General features: G+C 44.0%; 3 non-coding genes across 3 annotated transcripts; 2 read left to right on the top strand and 1 right to left on the bottom strand.

Moving 5' to 3' along the window:
* The first annotated feature begins 4,710 nt into the window (after positions 1 to 4,710).
* On the top strand, positions 4,711 to 4,782 carry trnaq-cug (transfer RNA glutamine (anticodon CUG)). Its single transcript has one exon. It is a non-coding gene; the product is annotated as a tRNA-Gln (tRNA).
* A 3,245-nt stretch (positions 4,783 to 8,027) lies between these two features.
* Positions 8,028 to 8,099, bottom strand: trnae-cuc (transfer RNA glutamic acid (anticodon CUC)). The gene has a single exon. It is a non-coding gene; the product is annotated as a tRNA-Glu (tRNA).
* A 135-nt stretch (positions 8,100 to 8,234) lies between these two features.
* Positions 8,235 to 8,306, top strand: trnaq-cug (transfer RNA glutamine (anticodon CUG)). Its single transcript has one exon. It is a non-coding gene; the product is annotated as a tRNA-Gln (tRNA).
* Positions 8,307 to 22,340: the final 14,034 nt, after the last annotated feature.

The following is a 22,340-nucleotide window of genomic DNA, read 5'->3' as shown; positions in this document are numbered from 1 at the left end:
CTGGCTATAGCAGAGCCTCTCTTAAGCAGGGGTACGGCCATTCTAAAGAGACCACGAAAGAGTCCTCCTAGACCGGCTCCATACATTGTGGGGGCTCCTACAAAACCGGGCAAGCCGTTCACGGCTTGCATCTTGTAATAATCCACATAGGCGCTAGGATCTACATAACCCCTCGAGGTAGCCATTTTAATAATGTACACACTGTTTCAGGGGTCGAAAATGTAGTTTGACAATAACTTTACCGAAGCGGAAGGGTACGTTGATATTCTGATCCGATTTTACTTCGATCGTGATGTTGTCAAAGTGGGTCTTTGAGACTGGTACGTAGTGTGGCTTGTCATAAGTAATTGTGACCATGTCATTGCTTTTACCTTTAATAAGTACATTTCTCAAAAGGGGGACATAGCTATCCCCGACCCTCTGGTGTGTTATGATATCCGTATACACATAAAGAGTGTAAAAGCCGCCACTGATGTCAGCCGGGAAGGGTGCCACCACTTCTGAGAACCTGCTCTCTGTGTCAGAATAGAACCCTAATATACGCCCCAGTTGTCCTTTGGTTTGAATGCTAATACCAGGTTTTGACACCTTGTACACTCTGTTTTTAATAGGGTTGTAATATAGCTTGATGTTGGGGGTGCCTTCTGAGAACTGTTTATGCATCTCATCTAATATTGTATCCACATTGTCATAATAACCTCCTTGCATCGTGAATGTCCATTGACTCTTTTTAACATCGTCAAAAATGGCGAAGGTGGCATCCTTATCTTGTAAAACAGCCCAAGTGTAAGGATACTGTATTTCCGCCAACCCCACTTCCCACGACCCCCTTAGATCTATAGATTTTCCAAATTGTACCGTGTAACTGGATATTTCATTTTTAGGGTATATATCGAGAGAGGCGTTACTGGGTAGAGTCACGTAGAAGCCTCCTGATTCCATCTTGAGTATCGAAAGTAATGACCCCATCACACCAGCGGGCATGTTGTTATAAGGCTTGAATATCACAAACCTGTTGTTCCGGGACCCAACTATTGAACTTTTCAGGCCATCCAAGCCATTTCACCGACACATATTTTTTCCGGTTCTGGGTTTTCTCAGCTAATATCTTTTCAACTCTGTATACAATGTCTTTACCCACAATAATTTTTTGTAACTCGGCTTCGTAAAACGTTCCTTCTATATCCTCCCCGTCATAGTCTTTTAACCGGTACACGGGGGGGTCTCTAGCCACCTGTTCGGTAACTGTAAAATATTCGTCAGAAAATGTTTGTTCATAACCTTTGGCAAAAGTACTCCTTAGCTTTGAAACGCGAACCACATCACCGATGTTGAACTTATAAGTAGTTTTCCCCTTCTTAATAAATGGGCCATATAATTTTTTATAGACCTTAAAAGAATTACTTTGATCAACATCTATAGGCTTCATTTTAATACTGGCGTGATACCCTTGGTTGTAAGCATCGATAAAATCCTGAACTTTATCAAAATACTTGAACGTGTTGACCGCTGTAAAATATCTCCACATTTTGGTCTTTATGGTGCGGTTAAACCTCTCCACCACCGATGCCTTAAGCTCATTACCGGTGGTGAAATGATGTATTTTGTGTCTCTTCAGTAGATTCTGAAATTCTCTGTTGAGAAACTCTTTTCCTTTATCAGTCTGCAGTTTTTTAGGACATCGTCCCTGGGACAATATATCCTCAAAGGCCCTTGTCACCGCCCGACCTGTTTTATTATGTAGAATGCGAGCCCAGGCATATTTTGATAACACATCGATACACATCAACATAAATTTGTGACCATTGTTATGTTTTGATAAATTTGACATATCGACTAGATCCATTTGCCATTGTGAGTCTATGTCAGTTGCATATACACGGTTTCTTTTAAAGTTAATCCTGAGAGGTTTATGTAAGGTATAGGCGTCTTGTTCCCGTAACCATTCTGAAACAACCACATCATTAACCTTCACGCCGGCCTCAGCGAGTCCTCTTTGAAAACCCTTCTTACCCGCCAAACCCCCAATCTTGGCTGGGTTGTAGTATAGTTCATGCATTTGGGGAGCTTGCTGAGTCATTCTGCCAAATAAACACACAGACCCACACTATGCGCAAAGTTTTTATACAAGGTTTTTTATTCAACTTCAGGAGAGCAGATACCCCTTTTTAGACATTTGAGAAAAGTATAACATACACAACAATTTTTTCTACGGTCCAGACAAAAAGAAATCAGATGATTGGTTACTTGATCTATATCAACAAATACCTGTTTCTTTATCTTGTAGGCACACACCTCAGTTACATATGTAAATAAAACAACAATATGACCTATTTTAAAAGTAAACAGAGGGGTATTAAACATGCTCAGTAAAAGGTCATACAGATGTTGATGAAATGGCCTAATATCATTCTTGGCCCCCTTGAGCGCTTCATCCCAGTGTTCGTACCCCCCGGTCTTTGTTACAGCAACCATTAACTTTTCCAGGTTTGAAAGTTGATCCTCATCGATGGTTAAATCTGTAGAGAAAAGGCTCGCGTTGGCTACTTTTCTGTCAAGCACATGGTGTAATAGCGCTCTCAGGTTAGCTGCAGAGTGTTGATGACAGAACCAGTTGCAGCAGCAGTCCAGAACATTCCCCATGTTCAAAGTCCCTTAGTTCAGGTCAGAGTCTGAATCAGTGGCGTAGATGTCGAATTCTTCGTCGCTGCCCCCAGCTTTAACTTCTTTACGGAAGAAATAAGCTTTTAGCTTGCCAGCGGTTTTTCTACTTGGCTCATCCAGGTCATTGAGCAGCTGCCCAAGTTTCTCTATTATAAACGGCTCCTTTTTCAGCTCCAGCAAAATCTCATCTATGATTTTCTGGACTTGTCCAGCAGTGACATGTATGTGGGAGTAAGACAGAGCCTTGATTAGTGCCGGTTTCAGCCACGGTTTGTTCAGTCTTCTGTAAAACACGTTGAAATAGAACAGGAAATAGTAACGGTCTGGTTCAAACAAACAACTGTGTCTCAACTGACTGGGGTGATTCACTTCACACCCCCGACAGACTTCTTTCAGAGCTCGGTCGATGAGAGCACTCAGAATATACACCAGGGTGCTTTTAACCACTCTGCTTACTTGGACACCTACCCCGGGCATAAATCCTGCGTCTTCATCACGCCCCCGAGACCGTCCGATGCTCATTGGGTCGCCTGGTGGTTTGTGGGGTGTTTCTACATCCATTGGACTGAGACGCACAGACGGTAGACAGTTCGGCAAAATCGAGGCCCTCCATGAGCTCCAGAGGCTGGGGATCCCCGAGACTCATTTGGACATCCATCGCTCCGCATGTTGTTTCGTCCTGAGGGACCGGGGTCTGAGGTCTTGGAGGGTAACCGCAGTCAGAGGGTTCCGGAGTGTATACAAAATCTGGGGAATAGAACCAGGGGTGATCCCGGGTTTGAAGAGGCCTGTAGAGCCTGTCGACGTCCGCAGCTTTCGGGTAAGACATTCTCTTTAATTTTAAACCATGAATGAATTGTTGCGCCTTTTATCCTATCTCTTCACTACGTCACGACACACCGCCCTCTTAGAAGAGAGTAGACCCTGAGCCGTCAGACCCCCCTCCAACCCCCCACAGGTCGTCTGTTTTATCATCGTCGTCGTCATTCAAGGGGGATATATAATCCATAATCCAGCATATTCTCCTTCTAACAGAATCCAGTTGTGAACATTTGGTCAAGATGTCAAAACCATCATTTATACAGTTTATGACCTCTTTCAAGAACGGCCAGTCCACGGCGTCAAACATAATTTCAGTAACCTGTTTTTCTGGATCCTCCACAACCCCTTCAATAGGGTTTGTAATCAGGGTACTGCTAAACAAAACCTTACGATCAGTAGTTAGAGATAGACTCTTCACCACTGTACCGTAGTTCTGCAAGCTTTCCCATTCACACCTTTCAAAACTCTGAGTCGGAGACTCCGTTTCGCCTTCTCTTGGACCCTCTTGCAAGCCTTCTAGAGTCTTATCCACAAGCCCCAGGTCTCTCCATGCCATCACCTTCAACCAGTCCTCAAAAGAGTATTCAATCACCGTCTCAAAAGGTTCCAACGTACCCTCCTTCTCTCCCAAAGCAAAAAGCTCCACTCCAACATAGCTGGGATCCCTTTTAAAGCGGTAACCCCGTCGACCCCCCCAGAACAACACCCAGGAGCGTTCAATCTTCAAATTGGTGAGTACAGGAACCCTTGCCCGGGATTGTTTCTTGCGGGGTTTCATGTTGATGTCGCTAGACATGTTGAAGAAGCGGGATGTTTCAGATGCTGAGAATTAAAGAGGTATTGCCTAAAAGCAGCGCGGGGTCTTAAATAGAGAGGAGAGTTTCGGGGCGTTGCCTTCAGGGGGGGGGGGGGTCTTTATGGGTGGCCTTGTTGTTCAGGGTTTTAGGGGTGTACACTTTCTGACGGATATGACGTAGGAATAATTAAGGAAATAACTCTAAAATCACGCCCCCCAATTATGACGTAGGAATATTAATAAGCTTAGGGCATACGTCATAACAAAATAGGCCGCGCCCAAAAAACCCTACTATCTACTCACAGGTCCTAGGGGAAGAGCAACAGATCCACTTTCCCTGACCGGGAATCGAACCCGGGCCGCGGCGGTGAGAGCGCCGAATCCTGACCACTAGGCTCCGGAAGTGACAAGAGGTGGGCAGCGGGCTTGGTTCCATGGTGTAATGGTTAGCACTCTGGACTCTGAATCCAGCGATCCGAGTTCAAGTCTCGGTGGGACCTGGGGCCCTTGGCAGGGGCAGCGGCGGTGAAGCGGTGGTCTCCCTGCGTGAGGGCCTGTGTCTGCGAATAAGGCCTGTTTATGTTCCCTCTTGGGAGGCTTGGAGACGAATTGGCGAAAACTCCGGGTCGGCCTGGTGCGTTCACCTTCCTGGTGGTGACCGCGTGGCTTAACGGAGAAGAAGGTGCCTGTGTTGACAGATTACAGATAGATTATTTCCCTTCTTGGAAATCATCGTTAAAGCGAAAAGGAACTTTGTAAACCAGCTAGCTTGGAAGCAACCACGTCAGGACATTCTTTCAGTGAGACCTCAGTTTTTTACAAGCACGAGTGAAGCTTTAAAAGAAAATGACATAGAATGTTTGCGGCCGTTCATCCAATCAAAAGGTGCAAGCCCGAGTCCGATTGCGGTCTGTCTTCCCTGGGGGCGGGGGGGATTGTGTTTTGTGAGATCCGGGGGAGAGGTGAGGTGGCTTTCTTTGGTGTATGCCAGAGGTCCGGTGAGAGGTTGTCTTTTACAACTGTCCCTCAGTCAATACCAAAAACAGTCCCTGCCAATCTGGGAAAGCCATTCAGTCCACAAACAGAGTTTTGACAAACATCCTGCGGGCTTTTTCTCCACCGTTTGATCCTTTTATCGTTGACAGGAATTTCTACAGGGTACGTCCCGAACAGGTGCCTCAATGGCTGTTTGCTAGCTCGATAAATCTAACTTGCTCGGTCTGCATACTATCTTTAATCTAAAACATCATACAGTCTCTTCGGTCTGACTTCGGATCGGAAGATTGAGGGTTGGAGTGCCTTTGCGGTCGTTCCTGGGGTTACGACGTCGAAGCGGCATCTCGGTCGTTTTTGGGGAACTTCGGAAGGGCCAGCCGGCGTGCTAATGCTGCAGCCGTCGCCGGCGCGTTGTGTCTGATAACCTTACGGCAAACAGGCAATGCCTTGCGCCTGTGTCTGCGGCAAGAAAAGTGAGCGACTCTGCCCCGAAACCGGGGCACGAGCGCCTGAGGCCTTGGAGAATGCGGGCATCGATCCCGCCGCCTCTCGCATGCTGTAGCGTAAGGTACACTTATACATTTCAATTAAAGAAGTGAATTTATAGTATCACCTTATCACGAATCCTGGAATCTTGTAGAACTCAATTTCTGTAATAATTGGACGCAGACACCAATTCCAAAGATATAAATTGTCAAATGTATTCAAAACAAAAACTAAATGTAGCACTACACTAATTATACAAAAGGGAAAAACTAATTACAATTCAACTCTAGATCAACAAATCGAAGACAAATCACTTCCGTGACCAAATCAAAGACCATGGGATCACATATGATAACACAAATCGTTAAACAAAAAAGGTTATAAACACATTGACTACAATACCGGTTAGTAAGACGAAGGTGAGTCTCTCGTTAGTATTATTAGTCAGACATTAAATAACTACGCAGGTTAGTATTTATGTCAGGTAACTTCTCATTATATATATATCAGTCTCATTCACGTTTAGGTGCCGAGAAAGATCCTATCATTACTTGTTACCACAATTTCCCTTAACTGATTATTATTCAATGATTAAGGATAGGCAGGGCCACCAATAATCTAATGTCTATTAACTTGTGTCAATTTCAGACTAAACAGTTAAACAGGAATGAGAAGATATTTCTCGGCGTTGACAGATTTTATTTCTAAAATGATCAACAAAACAGTTTAATGCAACACACATTTATATTTAAGAAAACTAAATGATATTACACATTCTAGAGTTATGAATCACAGATTAACATTTCTAATTGATTTCTCAAATGTCATGAATCATGAACTCCAAACTGTTAAACTTATCTGAACTTCGTCGCAGAGAGGCCTCTCTGGCTTCGGGCTCAGATAACAGCACACGGCACGAGGTCCGTGTGGTTTGGAACAAAGGCAGTCTGGTTCGGCTTTGTCCAAGAACTTCCACTCAGTCGATACACCTGGAAGTTGGGGTTTCGCGAAAGTAGAGTCGTTTCCAAACAGATTTTCCACTGGTTTGAAGGCTCCAAGGTTGTGCACAAAATCTTCTCGGCAAGCAGGGTCTCTCACCGTACTTATTTGAAGACAAAGTCTTTGAGGAAAGCAGGGCCGTGTTTGTTCCAAGGGTCAAGTTTCTTAAGACTCAAATAGCTATTTAAATGACTGACACTTTCGTATACAGTCGACTTAGTCAATTGTCCAGCTGTAAAACTCCACTGATCAGGTGGGCACAGGCGGGCAGCGCAGTCTGTAAAGTTCTTTATTTAATAAAGTCCTTTAAAAGAATTCTTCGTACGGCTCAATCTCCTTCTCCCAGTTTAACTCTTCTGTTGCCGGCAAAGACTTAGTTGGTTTCTGGTTCCGGTTCTGGCAACAGAGCTACAGGTTGAGCTGTGGCAGCGAGTTACTGGTTCAGGTGAGAGAGAGCGAGAAAGACTGTCCGCTGTTCCTTATAGTCTGTCAGATCAAGAGGTGATTGGTTCTTGAGTTTTTGAGATTGGATTTCGGTTTCAGCCCCCAGTGTCCTATTGGAGGGGGGCTTGATTTTTGACTGATGTCAATCCATGCCATCTTTTGGAAATGCCGGTTGGCCTGGGTTCGTAGCTCTATGTCGGGATTTCGGCTCTCGTCCACTTCAAAGAGTTTTTATCACCTACAGGCCCCTTTCTCCAGACATCTCATAGCAGAATTCCAAACTATTTGGCCTCTTCTTGGTGCCATCCTCCCCAAAACTGTCACTTTGATGCAAACCACTTCCAAGATGATGAGCTAAGGGAATCTGATAACTTTGGGGGGGAGAGGTTTTCTTTAGATCAGTGCTTCAGCTCAGAGCCCAAATGCTTTTATCCAAATACACCCAACATAACGCTACAATGCTAAGCGAGCGCTCTACCACGTGAGCTAATCCTCAGGGCTCTCGGTGAGGCCGACCCCCACTTCTTCAGTCTTTAAGTGGCACGTCGCGAGTAAGTCCTTTCCTGCGCTTCAGGCAAGCTTGCAGCCAACTGCGGACGACTTTCCTTCCTCGGTGGCAGCCATCGTGCCGCAATAGAAAAGGATTGTCATGAGCAAAACTTTCAAAGTGACCGAAAAGATCACGGCCCGTCGTGTGACGTGATTTACATGAGTTACCAGAAACGTTCATGGACATATGTATATAAGTAAGGATTTAATCACAGATAGAGAGAGAGAAAATGCACCACACAGGTCCTAGGGGAAGAGCAACAGATGCACTTTCCCTGACCGGGAATCGAACCCGGGCCGCGGCGGTGAGAGCGCCGAATCCTGACCACTAGACCACCAGGGACGGCTCCGGAAGTGACCCGCCACACGCAGCACTCTGGGCGCAACTTGGCTCACTCTAGACTTGGCCGTGCGACAGAGCGAGACGTGTGCGTAGAGCAGAAACCTTCGTCACGGGCAAGAGGTGGGCAGCGGGCTTGGTTCCATGGTGTAATGGTTAGCACTCTGGACTCTGAATCCAGCGATCTGAGTTCAAGTCTCGGTGGGACCTGGGGCCCTTGGCAGGGGCAGCGGCGGTGAAGCGGTGGTCTCCCTGCGTGAGGGCCTGTGTCTGCGAATAAGGCCTGTTTATGTTCCCTCTTGGGAGGCTTGGAGACGAATTGGCGAAAACTCCGGGTCGGCCTGGTGCGTTCACCTTCCTGGTGGTGACCGCGTGGCTTATCGGAGAAGAAGGTGCCTGTGTTGACAGATTACAGATAGATTATTTCCCTTCTTGGAAATCATCGTTAAAGCGAAAAGGAATTTTGTAAACCAGCTAGCTTGGAAGCAACCACGTCAGGGCATTCTTTCAGTGAGACCTCGGTTTTTTACAAGCACGAGTGAAGCTTTAAAAGAAAATGACATAGAATGTTTTGCGGCCGTTCATCCAATCAAAAGGTGCAAGCCCGAGTCCGATTGCGGTCTGTCTTCCCTGGGGGCGGGGGGGATTGTGTTTTGTGAGATCCGGGGGAGAGGTGAGGTGGCTTTCTTTGGTGTATGCCAGAGGTCCGGTGAGAGGTTGTCTTTTACAACTGTCCCTCAGTCAATACCAAAAACAGTCCCTGCCAATCTGGGAAAGCCATTCAGTCCACAAACAGAGTTTTGACAAACATCCTGCGGGCTTTTTCTCCACCGTTTGATCCTTTTATCGTTGACAGGAATTTCTACAGGGTACGTCCCGAACAGGTGCCTCAATGGCTGTTTGCTAGCTCGATAAATCTAACTTGCTCGGTCTGCATACTATCTTTAATCTAAAACATCATACAGTCTCTTCGGTCTGACTTCGGATCGGAAGATTGAGGGTTGGAGTGCCTTTGCGGTCGTTCCTGGGGTTACGACGTCGAAGCGGCATCTCGGTCGTTTTTGGGGAACTTCGGAAGGGCCAGCCGGCGTGCTAATGCTGCAGCCGTCGCCGGCGCGTTGTGTCTGATAACCTTACGGCAAACAGGCAATGCCTTGCGCCTGTGTCTGCGGCAAGAAAAGTGAGCGACTCTCCCCCGAAACCGGGGCACGAGCGCCTGAGGCCTTGGAGAATGCGGGCATCGATCCCGCTGCCTCTCGCATGCTGTAGCGTAAGGTACACTTATACATTTCAATTAAAGAAGTGAATTTATAGTATCACCTTATCACGAATCCTGGAATCTTGTAGAACTCAATTTCTGTAATAATTGGACGCAGACACCAATTCCAAAGATATAAATTGTCAAATGTATTCAAAACAAAGACTAAATGTAGCACTACACTAATTATACAAAAGGGAAAAACTAATTACAATTCAACTCTAGATCAACAAATCGAAGACAAATCACTTCCGTGACCAAAACAAAGACCATGGGATCTCATATGATAACACAAATCGTTAAACAAAAAAAATTATAAACACATTGACTACAATACCGGTTAGTAAGACGAAGGTGAGTCTCTCGTTAGTATTATTAGTCAGACATTAAATAACTACGCAGGTTAGTATTTATGTCAGGTAACTTCTCGTTACATATATATCAGTCTCATTCACGTTTAGGTGCCGAGAAAGATCCTATCATTACTTGTTACCACAATTTCCCTTAACTGATTATTATTCAATGATTAAGGATAGGCAGGGCCACCAATAATCTAATGTCTATTAACTTGTGTCAATTTCAGACTAAACAGTTAAACAGGAATGAGAAGATATTTCTCGGCGTTGACAGATTTTATTTCTAAAATTATCAGCAAAACAGTTTAATGCAACACACATTTATATTTAAGAAAACTAAATGATATTACACATTCTAGAGTTATGAATCACAGATTAACATTTCTAATTGATTTCTCAAATGTCATGAATCATGAACTCCAAACTGTTAAACTTATCTGAACTTCGTCGCAGAGAGGCCTCTCTGGCTTCGGGCTCAGATAACAGCACACGGCACGAGGTCCGTGTGGTTTGGAACAAAGGCAGTCCGGTTCGGCTTTGTCCAAGAACTTCCACTCAGTCGATACACCTGGAAGTTGGGGTTTCGCGAAAGTAGAGTCGTTTCCAAACAGATTTTCCACTGGTTTGAAGGCTCCAAGGTTGTGCACAAAATCTTCTCGGCAAGCAGGGTCTCTCACCGTACTTACTTGAAGACAAAGTCTTTGAGGAAAGCAGGGCCGTGTTTGTTCCAAGGGTCAAGTTTCTTAAGACTCAAATAGCTATTTAAATGACTGACACTTTCGTATACAGTCGACTTAGTCAATTGTCCAGCTGTAAAACTCCACTGATCAGGTGGGCACAGGCGGGCAGCGCAGTCTGTAAAGTTCTTTATTTAATAAAGTCCTTTAAAAGAATTCTTCGTACGGCTCAATCTCCTTCTCCCAGTTTAACTCTTCTGTTGCCGGCAAAGACTTAGTTGGTTTCTGGTTCCGGTTCTGGCAACAGAGCTACAGGTTGAGCTGTGGCAGCGAGTTACTGGTTCAGGTGAGAGAGAGCGAGAAAGACTGTCCGCTGTTCCTTATAGTCTGTCAGATCAAGAGGTGATTGGTTCTTGAGTTTTTGAGATTGGATTTCGGTTTCAGCCCCCAGTGTCCTATTGGAGGGGGGCTTGATTTATGACTGATGTCAATCCATGCCATCTTTTGGAAATGCCGGTTGGCCTGGGTTCGTAGCTCTATGTCGGGATTTCGGCTCTCGTCCACTTCAAAGAGTTTTTATCACCTACAGGCCCCTTTCTCCAGACATCTCATAGCAGAATTCCAAACTTTTTGGCCTCTTCTTGGTGCCATCCTCCCCAAAACTGTCACTTTGATGCAAACCAGTTCCAAGCTGATGAGCTAAGGGAATCTGATAACTTTGGGGGGGAGAGGTTTTCTTTAGATCAGTGATTCAGCTCAGAGCCCAAATGCTCTTATCCAAATACACCCAACATAACGCTACAATGCTAAGCGAGCGCTCTACCACGTGAGCTAATCCTCAGGGCTCTCGGTGAGGCCGACCCCCACTTCTTCAGTCTTTAAGTGGCACGTCGCGAGTAAGTCCTTTCCTGCGCTTCAGGCAAGCTTGCAGCCAACTGCGGACGACATTCCATCCTCGGTGGCAGCCATCGTGCCGCAATAGAAAAGGATTGTCATGAGCAAAACTTTCAAAGTGACCGAAAAGATCACGGCCCGTCGTGTGATGTGATTTACATGAGCTCCAGAAACGTTCATGGACATATGTATATAAGTAAGGATTAAATCACAGATAGAGAGAGAGAAAATGCACCACACAGGAGTAGATAGTAGGGTTTTTTGGGCGCGGCCTATTTTGTTATGACGTATGCCCTAAGCTTATTAATATTCCTACGTCATAATTGGGGGGCGTGATTTTAGAGTTATTTCCTTAATTATTCCTACGTCATATCCGTCAGAAAGTGTACACCCCTAAAACCCTGAACAACAAGGCCACCCATAACCGGTTGTTCTTGTTGTTCTTGTTGGTCAACTGTAGAGTGTGAATGGGTCGGCTCTTCCTGTAGTGGTTGGGGGTCTTTTTTAAATATACATGTAAGGGGCCCAGGTCTTAACAATGCCATTTTGAATAGTGCGTTTATCATATTCACACTGTCTCTGTCTCTGTCTCTGTCTGTCTCTCTCTCTCTGTCTCTCTCGCCCAATCATTTTATAAGATCAACAAGTTCTGTTGTCTGTAATGGTCACAGGTCCTAACAATTCCTGTTTTGCATAGGGTACTTATGTTAACCCCAATGTATATGGCTCTGTCTCTCCCCTCAAATTTAATTAAAAATAAAATTTAAAAAAAGAGGGTGTGTGTGTGTGTGTGGGTGTTTGTGGGTATAGGTTAATTGTTTTTGTAAAAAAAAAAAAAAAAGCTGTGGTTATATTTTATCTCACACATAATGTGTTCATTCGTTTTACTTAAATACATTCTAGGGTCTTAAAGCTCATAAGAGTTAGACTTAAGATAAGGATATGTTTTTAAGGTATTTTAGCAGGCTCAATCCCTGATGATAAGGAATCATTTAAAAAATAAAAACAACTGATCACTCAATGCTAAATAGATCACAACACTCAAGGCTAAATCACTCACACCACGGGGGACGGGGGTGGGCTCAGACAAACGTAGGCATGGCGTGTGGTCTCAAAACATTCAGAATACTTTTATACTATATAATTTATAAGCTTTGTAAAATAAACCCAAATATCTCTTTTGTGGGGATAAACGCTGTTCTGAGTAGTTTGTGACTTGTTTAATACCAAACAAAGCATCGCTATTAAAAAAAAAAAAAAAATCACTGTAAAAGCGCTACTTATTTTAGATCTTTATAGTTATTTTCTTGGCTCAGGTTGTTTTTTAGCGCGTATAAAGGCCTGAAATATTCTTAGTGTTTATTGACTATAGGTCTTGATGCTTAAAAATGTTTTTTTGAGAGACCAAAAGGTTCTAATAAAAGTTTAGAGTAGAGAGGAGAGAGATCGTCGCCATCTTGGTTTCTATTTGAAATTGATGCAGGGTCATTTTATTGGTTGGTTTTGATATGTTAATTGGTAACAGGACGGCACAAAGGCCAGCCCAGAACAATGCCTTACAAGCAGATCCGGCATCCGGCCATCAGTATAAGTATGAAGGTCTGGTCTTCAGCTCGACAGACTCATACTGACCTTTCGATTTAAGCCTAAAGATCAACAATGTCCGGAAACAACATCAACGACTTCGATTTAAACGAGTTTTTAGGTAAGTCTTCAGATTATTTTCATTGACTCAGAGCGGGTTGTGGGCATGTATTGTAAATAAGGTTATAACATCTGTTTTAAGTTCTGTAAAATTATTTTTCAGCCAGTCAACAGGAGTTAATTCCCAACGCTGAGGAGATCATCTGGAACAACGACGGTAAGATTTTTGTGTTTGCGCTCAAGGGTTCTTATGTATGGGTGTGTGGTTGTGTTTTGAAGCGGCTCATTAGAGTTATGAAAACGTTTTAATATATATTAATGGCGGTCTCTTTAATTACACAGAAACTATCGAAAGGCCTGTGATTAATGTCTCCGAGGATCAACCAAGAGAAGTGGTTGTCCCTAGACAGGCTGTCTGCCGACCGGGTAAGAACTAAACCCCTGTTTGTTTGTATAACGTTTCTGTAAGATGTTTGAGGCCCGTCTTGTTAATTAAAAAAAATATCCTTTCTAACAGTATTAAGAAACGTGGTTCGAGACAACGAAAGGCCTTCCACAGCGAGGGCTTGTTTAGTTTTACCTTCGAGAACCGTCACCTTTCAAGAATCTGAAAGGCCGTCAGCCCCTGTATCTGATAGCGGTGAGTATATATCTGCCGCTTGTAAGAGGTTAAAGCTTTTTATAAAGCGGGGTGGTTAAAGGTTAAACATGTCTCTTACCTTCACAGAAGTGCAAAAAGCTAAACCAGCTGAAAAACATAAGAAACGATTATTCTTTGGAGGTAAGTAAGATCTTTCAAACTTTAATGTTTTTAAAAGGGTTTTGTTTGCCCGTTGAGGGCTAATATTTAAGCGAGGGGTGCCCATTTCCTGTAGGTCTTGGGGGTTCTGGGAAAGATCTTTAGAAGTCCGGACAGGTCTAGGCTTGTTTCTGGGGCATGTGTTTAGAAATGACCGATTGCCCGACCGTCTGGTTAGGAAGTAAAGCTGTCCGAAAGGTTTTAGTAAGTTGTTTGGCTTATCTCCCGCAATTATACTTCTGTTTTAAAGTGGCTGTAGGAAAAGGCTTGAAGGTGTTCATTGTATTTAATATTTAAACAGATCGTGAAAACGTTTGTGAAACAGGAAGTCCCGGGATCAGGAAGCGTTTACACTTGGAAGGTTCGTTTAAAAATGAAATGTGGTGTGTGTGTGTATAAAAAGTGTTTTATTAACAATATTACATTTAAGAAACAGTTTATTTACAGAGGCTTCTCTGTTTTACATTTATTATCAAGTCCTAATAAATATATTGTCTGTAAATAATAAGGCGTTGTAGTGAATGTCTAAGCCTATTTTCAAAGGTCTAAAAAAGCTAAAGGTTTTGAAGGTCCTGGACATGCTGTTTTAAGTTTGATTTCTGTCGCCGTTTAAAGATGTAAATGTAATGTATATTTTTATTCTTCCCAAGACTCTTGGGATAGTCATTCTGTGGATGAGCTATTGAGGACAATTACCCCGTCTAAGTGGGATCAAACATCTTCCCCGGAGAGATCACCGAGAGGATCCCCCACGGTGGTCTTGGAGACCCCCCAACATCTACTCAGGCCACAGCCTTCTGGGGGTAATTCAACAATCCAGATTCAGCCCGCCGCATTGTCGGGCGGAACAAATACAGGCAACCAACAACCTCAGGGGTCGCCGTCAGTCAGGGTTGACACACCACCCAACGACGGACTGGTTTCAACATCGTCCCCCCAGCCCCGTTTCTTGGCTACAGAAACGCTGAACAGTACACCGCGATTGGCCAGGGTGTCACCGCAAAGGCCTTCTTGGTCTCCGTCCGTGAGTATACGCTCGCTCCCTGCCTCCTTCGACCGAGATTTACCGGAGCGACCATCCTTTGCAGCTGAGCCAGGACACCATCCCCCGGAGCTACTTCCTGAAGGTCGGCATGAGTTGCTACATACCTTGTTACTAAATCAAAGACTTGTGTTAGTGGGGCAAAACCTTGTGATAGAGAGCCAAAACACCCTTATTAATACCCTTACTAACGAATTGTACCGTATTTAATGTTTTAATAGATACAAAACGCCTTACTATTGTGGGTTGTTGGAAAAATAAAAAATAAAAAAAATGTCCGGACTTGGTAAAAGAACTCACAAACTAAAGGATTATGAACAAGTTAGGGCCCCAAAAAGACCTTCCCGAGAGAACACCCTCGGCCCTGTTGTGAACTCCTCTGATGTCCCAATGAACCAGGAACTATTACAAATGATAAATGATTTAAATAACCCCCAATCACCACCGATAGAATGTGAATTACCAGACTTACCGTGAACCCCGACCTGTTACAGATGGTCAATGATCTAAATAACCACCTCCCAACGGTAGCGCTTATAGAGGTTCAACCCCTAGTTCACCCCGATTTGTTTGAAATGGTGGAGGCTTTGGAGACGCTACCCCGACCAAATTCTGCCCCTATTATAAATGATTTGAGACAATTAGAACACAGTACGGCGGCAGAAGCAGCCGTCACTATAGAGGAGGGTCTTGACATTAACCGGGTGGATATCTTTGAAGGACTTTTACAGGCTTTAAATGAGCCTCCTCAAAAAGGGGGTTTTGTAGATGTCAGCGGTGGGGGTGTTCGGAATGTGGAGGGTTCTGAGACTGATAAGGCTGTGGATGACATGCTCTGTGAGAATGTAGGGGTTGAAGGCTTTGTTCAAAATGATGATGTGTCCAAAAGTACCAGTGATCCCGTGATTATAGATAGACCGGCCTATAACAATTTTGAAATGATTCAGCGTTTTAATTTTGCAGAACTTTTAAATTGTGACAATTATGCAGAAATATTTGTCAACATACACGAGGCCTTGCAAAACATGCTTGAACAGGTTGCTGAAAGGGTCAGACCTCGAGATGTTGTACAGTTAGAACTCAGAGGGGATGATTTGTTTAGCAACCTATCTGTAATGCTGAGTGGAGATAATTTAGATGTTGATGAATTTCTGGCTAAAATCGAAGCGTTATTGCAAAGTAACGCATCCATCTTAGCTGATGAAAGTCTGTCTCTGGTAATGAATGTGGTTCCTAACCCTGAGGGTGGGGCGCTTAGAAGACTGTCGAAATGCTTGAAGAACGACATAATTAGGAACAAGCTCAGGCAATTAGTGGTGAGTTCCAATGGGGACAATAAGCTCTGTTTTGCTTACAGTTTAATAAAACTACTCACCCCCGACATGCCTGAACCCCAAGCTATGCAAGAGGCTTTAATGCTTCATCAGAGGGCCGGCTTAAACTCTCAACAGATGGTTGCCTTTTCAGACATTGCCATGTTTGAGGAGTTGTTGTCTTTAAAAATTGTTGTGTGGTACCGTTGTGAGGTAAAGGAAGTATTTGTGAAATTTCAGACACATCCTGAAACCCATACACAGACACTGTTTCTCTTCCTAAGTGATAGTCATTACTTTGGAATAAAGAGTTTGACGGCTTTTTTGGGTTGTTCGTATGTTTGTCATTGGTGTTATAAGGCCTTCAATGATAAGCTTAAGCACCGCTGTGACGGTTACTGTAACGTCTGTTTCAATCCGCAATGTCGTAAGGGTTTGGCCCCTACCATCCGATGTAAAGATTGCTTAAGGATTTGTCTCTCCGCGTTCTGTTTTTCCGAACATAAGGTGCAGAGGGCCGCTGCTGAGGGGGTTAAAAAACGGAGTTATTGTGATCAAACTAAATATTGCCCGCAGTGTTGCCTCCAGTACCGTTTTCATGAGGTTAAACCACACAAATGTCTGGAACCGAGATGTAGGATCTGTAATGCGGATTTAACCCCGGGGTCTGAACACCAGTGCTTTATTCAGCCGGTTAAAAAGGAGCCGCCGCACAACCGGTATGTCTTTTTTGATTTTGAATGCCGGCAAGAAAACGGGGTCCATGTTGCTAATTATATACACTGTATTGACATGTTGGATTGTGAGTGGTCAGCTAGCGGTGAGAGTTGTGTCAGGGATTTCTTTACGCGGTATCGCGGTCCAAAATACCTCAATTACACATTTATTGCCCACAATGCTAAGGGTTATGATTCTTACATATTGATGAAGTATCTGGTGGAAAATGGGGTGACCCCAAAAATAATAGCTCAGGGTAGCAAGATCATGTGTTTCACCGACGAGGCTTTCAACCAACGTTACATAGACTCGTTAAATTTCCTCCCCATGAAATTGAGCGCTTTGCCTAAAGCTCTGGGTTTTGAGGCTCAGAAGAAAGGTTGGTTCTGCCATTTTTTTAATACTAAGGACACTCAAAATTATCGAGGGTCCTACCCGCCCGCCTCTTATTATGGGGTTGATACTATGATGTCTCATGAGAGGGAGGAATTCTTTAAATGGTACAATACGGTTAAGGGGGGTGTTTTTGATTTCCGAGAAGAGATGGCCGCTTATTGTAAAAATGATGTGGTGATCCTTAAAGAAGCCTGTTTGCGTTTCCGCACCGAGGTTATCAACACGTCGGGTCTCGACCCTTTGCAAAGTGTGACCATAGCGTCTCTCTGCATGAAAATGTATCGATCCAATTTCTTGCAGAAAAACACTATAGCGGACACCACTTCTGACAACTATCGTGCTAGACAAAAGAACTTTTCGACTGTCTCCATACAGTGGCTGGAATATCTGAGTGCCCGGGATAACATCTTCATCAGACATGCTTTAAATCAAGGGGAAGTCAAAATGGGTCCTTACTACTTAGACGGTTTTAGCGACGTGTCCGGGCGGCATACCGCTTATGAGTTTGCTGGTTGTATTTACCATGGCTGTCCTCAGTGCTTCGACCCAAACACCTTTAACCCCGTAACACAAAAACTCTGCGGTGATATGTACTATGATTTCCAGGAACGAATTGAAACTTTAAAAAACACCTATGGTTTGAATGTACTGGTGATTTGGGAACACGCGTGGACGACCCTGAAGCAACAGGATGTGGGGGTACAACGGTTTATGGAAACCTTGGACTTTCCTGAACGTCTAGAGCCCAGGGATGCGTTATTTGGGGGTCGTACCAACGCCCTCTGTTTACATTATGAGGTAAAGGAGGGTGAGAGAGTAGATTACTATGATTTCACCAGTCTGTACCCTTATGTCAACAAGACCAAAATGTACCCGGTGGGGCATCCAACCATTGTTTATCGTGACTTTCTCGAAATCGGACAGTACTTTGGTTTGATCAAAGTCACCATGTACCCTCCTCGTGAGCTGTTCCTACCCGTGTTGCCTTACAGGTGTTCGGGAAAATTGATGTTCCCTCTGTGTAGAACGTGTGTGGAAACTGAAAATCAAAATACCTCTTGTCTGCACAGTGATGACGAGAGAGCGCTGACGGGTGTCTGGTGTAGCATTGAGCTTGACAAGGCGGTGGAGAAAGGTTACAGAGTCGGTAAGGTGTATGAGGTTTGGCATTTTTCTGAAAAATCTGATACTCTTTTTGCTGAGTACATTATGACCCATCTGAAAGGGAAACAGGAGGCATCGGGCTATCCCTCATGGTGTGTTGACTCCGCTGCCAAAGAGCGGTACGTTCAGCAATATTTTGAAAAGGAAGGGATCCGTCTAGAGCCGGGGAACATAACTGTAAACCCCGCCAAGAGACAAATGTCCAAACTGATTTTAAACAGTCTGTGGGGTAAGTTTGGGGAAAGAAATAACCGTCTAAACACAACCTTGATTAAAACCCCTGAACAGTTTATAGAATTTATCTTTTCCAAACAACATGCAGTATCACACTTTCAATTCTTAAATGACCACGTGGCACAGGTCCAGTGGAGGGCCCCTAAAGATTTCCCCACCAAACAGGGAAACGTTAATGTTTTCATAGCGGTTAATACCACGGCTTACGCCCAGCTTGAACTGTACAACTTAATGGATCAGCTGCAGGAACGCACGCTCTATCATGATACTGACTCTGTAATCTTTGTCACCAGGCCAGGGGATTGGGTCCCTCCCCTCGGGGACTACCTTGGGGAGTTAACGAGCGAGCTAGATCCTCAGGACCACATAGTGGAGTTTGTTTCAGGGGGTCCTAAGACTTACGCATACAGAACGGCTGCGGGTAAGACCTGTATGAAAGTTAAGGGTTTCACTCTGAACCATTGTATCAACAAGCTCATTAACATCAAGTCTCTGACGACCCTGGTACAAAGTTTTGTAACCGAGAAAGACGCGCCTCCTCGCGAGATTATTACAGCCGGAAATCAGATCTATCACAATAAAAAGGGGTACACATTGGAAAATAGATCACTAAACAAACGGTTCAGGGTGGTGTACAATAAAAGAGTGTTGAAGACTGATTATACCACTCTGCCTTATGGATATTAGCAGTGGTTTTGATAACAGACTTCAACACCCTTTCTCCTGTATTATAGCCGGTCCCTCCAATTCGGGTAAGAGCTATCTTATAAAGAACATCATAGAAGATGTGGACGCAACCGTGTCCCAAGCTCTTGACAACATAGTGTGGTGTTACTCTTGCTGGCAACCTCTCTACGATGATTTGGCATCAAAAAAAAATAATCTGAAATTTGTGCAAGGTCTCCCCGCCTCGTTGTGTGACGATGACCTGTTCCCGCCCGGACAAACTAATCTAGTGATCCTTGATGACCTGATGGAGCAGGCCGGTGACAACAGTGAAGTGGAAAAAGCTTTCACAAAGTACACTCATCATAGGAATTTAAGTATTATTTATTTAGTTCAAAATCTATTTTTTCAAGGTAAAAAAAGCCGCACTATTAATTTAAATGCCAAATATATAATTCTTTTTAAAAACCCCAGAGATAAACTACAGGTCACCGTCTTGGCTCGTCAAATGTACCCTAACCAGACCAAATTCTTTTTGGAGGCATTTGAGGATGCCACCAAAAAACCCTACGGGTACTTGATTGTGGACTTAAAAGCACAAACCCCAGAAGACTTTCGCCTCAGAACAGGTTTGTGCCCGCCCGATTGGCCGGCAGTGTATGTGCTAAAGAAAAGGAAATAAATAAGAATGTCTGTTCGGATTAAAAGAAATCTGCCGCTTTTGCAAATGTTATTTGAGGGGAGCCCGCGCCATAGGAAAGCTGTGCTGGCAGGGGCCCCCTCGGATTTGATCGAGACCCTGTGTGAAATAGCTTTTAACATCTTACGCGGTAATATACCCCTAACCCCTTCTCAACATTCTAAACTCAAAAAACAAAAAGCGGTTATCAAGATCATCGCTAATAAGAAGTATTCTATTAAAAGAAAAAGAAAGAAGATTAATCAAACCGGAGGTTTTATAGGACCGCTGTTGAGCATAGCCGTGCCTTTCCTAACCAGTCTTCTAGCTTCCAGAGTGGGTTAATAATGGAATATGCTCAGAAAATGTTTTTGATCCCTCAGGAGCAGCTTGAGAAACTGAGAAAAAATGTTGTCGGGCCAGAGCCCATTAGACAAACGGCCGAAAACAACCTGGACTCTGAAATGAAAGCTATACTGGCCAGGGCCGATTTAAATCAGTATTCCAAAGCCCAGATGTATAGCAACACGTTACAGCGCTACCTCCGTCTGGTTAGACAGGGTGAAAAAGATCAAAACATTTTAACTTTAACCATGGCCTCTCAAGAAAATGGTTCTGGGACTGATGCGGGGGGTACGGTTGATAAAGATGTTGCGGTGCCCGAACCTGTTGAGAGTTCAGAGGGAGATGTTGTAACGGATGTTTTGAGAAACATGCCGGCCAGAAGCAAAAGACATGCAGAATATATTCTGCACAAAATGGTTCAGAAACCGCGGGTAACGACTTGGAATGAACAGGGTGAATTTGTTTTTAAAGGACAACTGATCAAAGGTTCACACATGTTTGATTTGTTGAAGAGTGTCACTAGCACTAATAAGGTACCCGATAGTCGCCGACCTGTAGGCTGGAATGCTTTCCTACAGGCGATGGCCTGTCTGAACATGCCCCAATCAACAGTCCCTAACCAGGAAACGCGACAAAAAATCCGTCTGTGTAAAGAGGTGGTGACTGATCTGACGCCGATATCTCATTACTCTGACCGTGTTGAGCAACCCTCCTCAGGATCTATCCATCGTTGGGAAGCTTATTAATCTCATGTTTTTATTTGTCTCCCCTGTAAATAAGGAACCGACAAACAATTTTTTTATTTTTTATTTTTATTTTCAAATGTTGTACATTTATTTATAACATAACCCTGCTTTGTATAAGATTTGTGTTGAATAAAAACAAAACTAATGATTCAAAGGCTGTTTTCATTATTTTTTCACTTTAACACGCATGAAATCTTTTAAAATCCTCACAAGAACACCCCATCTGTATACATGGCTGGCTAGGGTCGTAAGTAATTGTGTTATAAGGGGGGGTCCACAGTGTCCTGACAAACTCTGCCACTTTTTTATCATTTTGGCCTAAATCCTCACTGTACAAGGACATAATATCGGGGTATGACCTTCCTTTAGATCTATGATATAAGAAAAACACACAGTGTTGACCACAAGTGAAGGTCTGAAGACTTTGTACTTGACGACCGCTGTAAATGGTTTCTTGACAGTTGTTGAGCAGAAAGTTATTGATCTTCCGAGGGAAAGGTCTGAAATCCGGGGGGTTTCCATAGGAATCAAAAAATTCCCCACGGCGGTCCTCCCTTAGATAAATAGCCAGCCAATGTTCTCCGGGCATATTTTTAGGGTGTGTGTTGATTATGTACATTGCAGGTAAATTCTTGATCTTAAATTTAGGCAGCTGGTCGCAGGCGTAGACTCCTTGAAACACTTTCCGTGAGCCGTCCAGGGCATTCATGATGTGGTTGAGCTCTCTGGTGTTCATTTTAATAATAATCATACAGAACGTTTCTCCTCTGATTCACCTCAATAATGTTGTCAAACACAGCATACACGACCATATTTACAGTGCGTGGTAGAGGCTGCTTGAAACGCATCTCCAAACGCATATTGCCCGTCTTCATCAGTGAAAAATGTTGTCCACACTCTTCGTCAGGGGTCAGGTTGAAACCGTACAGGGTGTAACCGCTGCAGTATTCCCGGCGATCGATCAGCAGAGGTTGATCCTTGAGATGGCGACCCGTAGCCAGTACTAGACTGTAATATTCACGAACCGCGTTGCCGTTTTCAAAGTCAGGTTGAAAAGGTCTGGATGGAACCTGCACACCATCGATGTACAGTGCTATAAATTCCGCGTTATAATGTTTAAAGTTAAAGGGGTTCTTGTTGTAAACCCCGGTAAATGCATCATTATCCACGAGACCTATAATAACCTGTTTTGGGAGCTGGCCTAGAAACAGATTTTCCTGGTTCATCACCCGTGTCCCTGCGGGGATACTGTGGACTTTCATATAGACTCTTTCGATCGGGTACTTGGCGTTTGCCGTCATTAAAGCCTGCGCA

Source organism: Amia ocellicauda, chromosome 6, assembly GCF_036373705.1.
Source record: "Amia ocellicauda isolate fAmiCal2 chromosome 6, fAmiCal2.hap1, whole genome shotgun sequence".
Lineage (NCBI taxonomy): Eukaryota > Metazoa > Chordata > Actinopteri > Amiiformes > Amiidae > Amia > Amia ocellicauda.
Note: the sequence above shows the minus strand (reverse complement) of the source record. Positions and strands in the feature narration are given on the sequence as shown.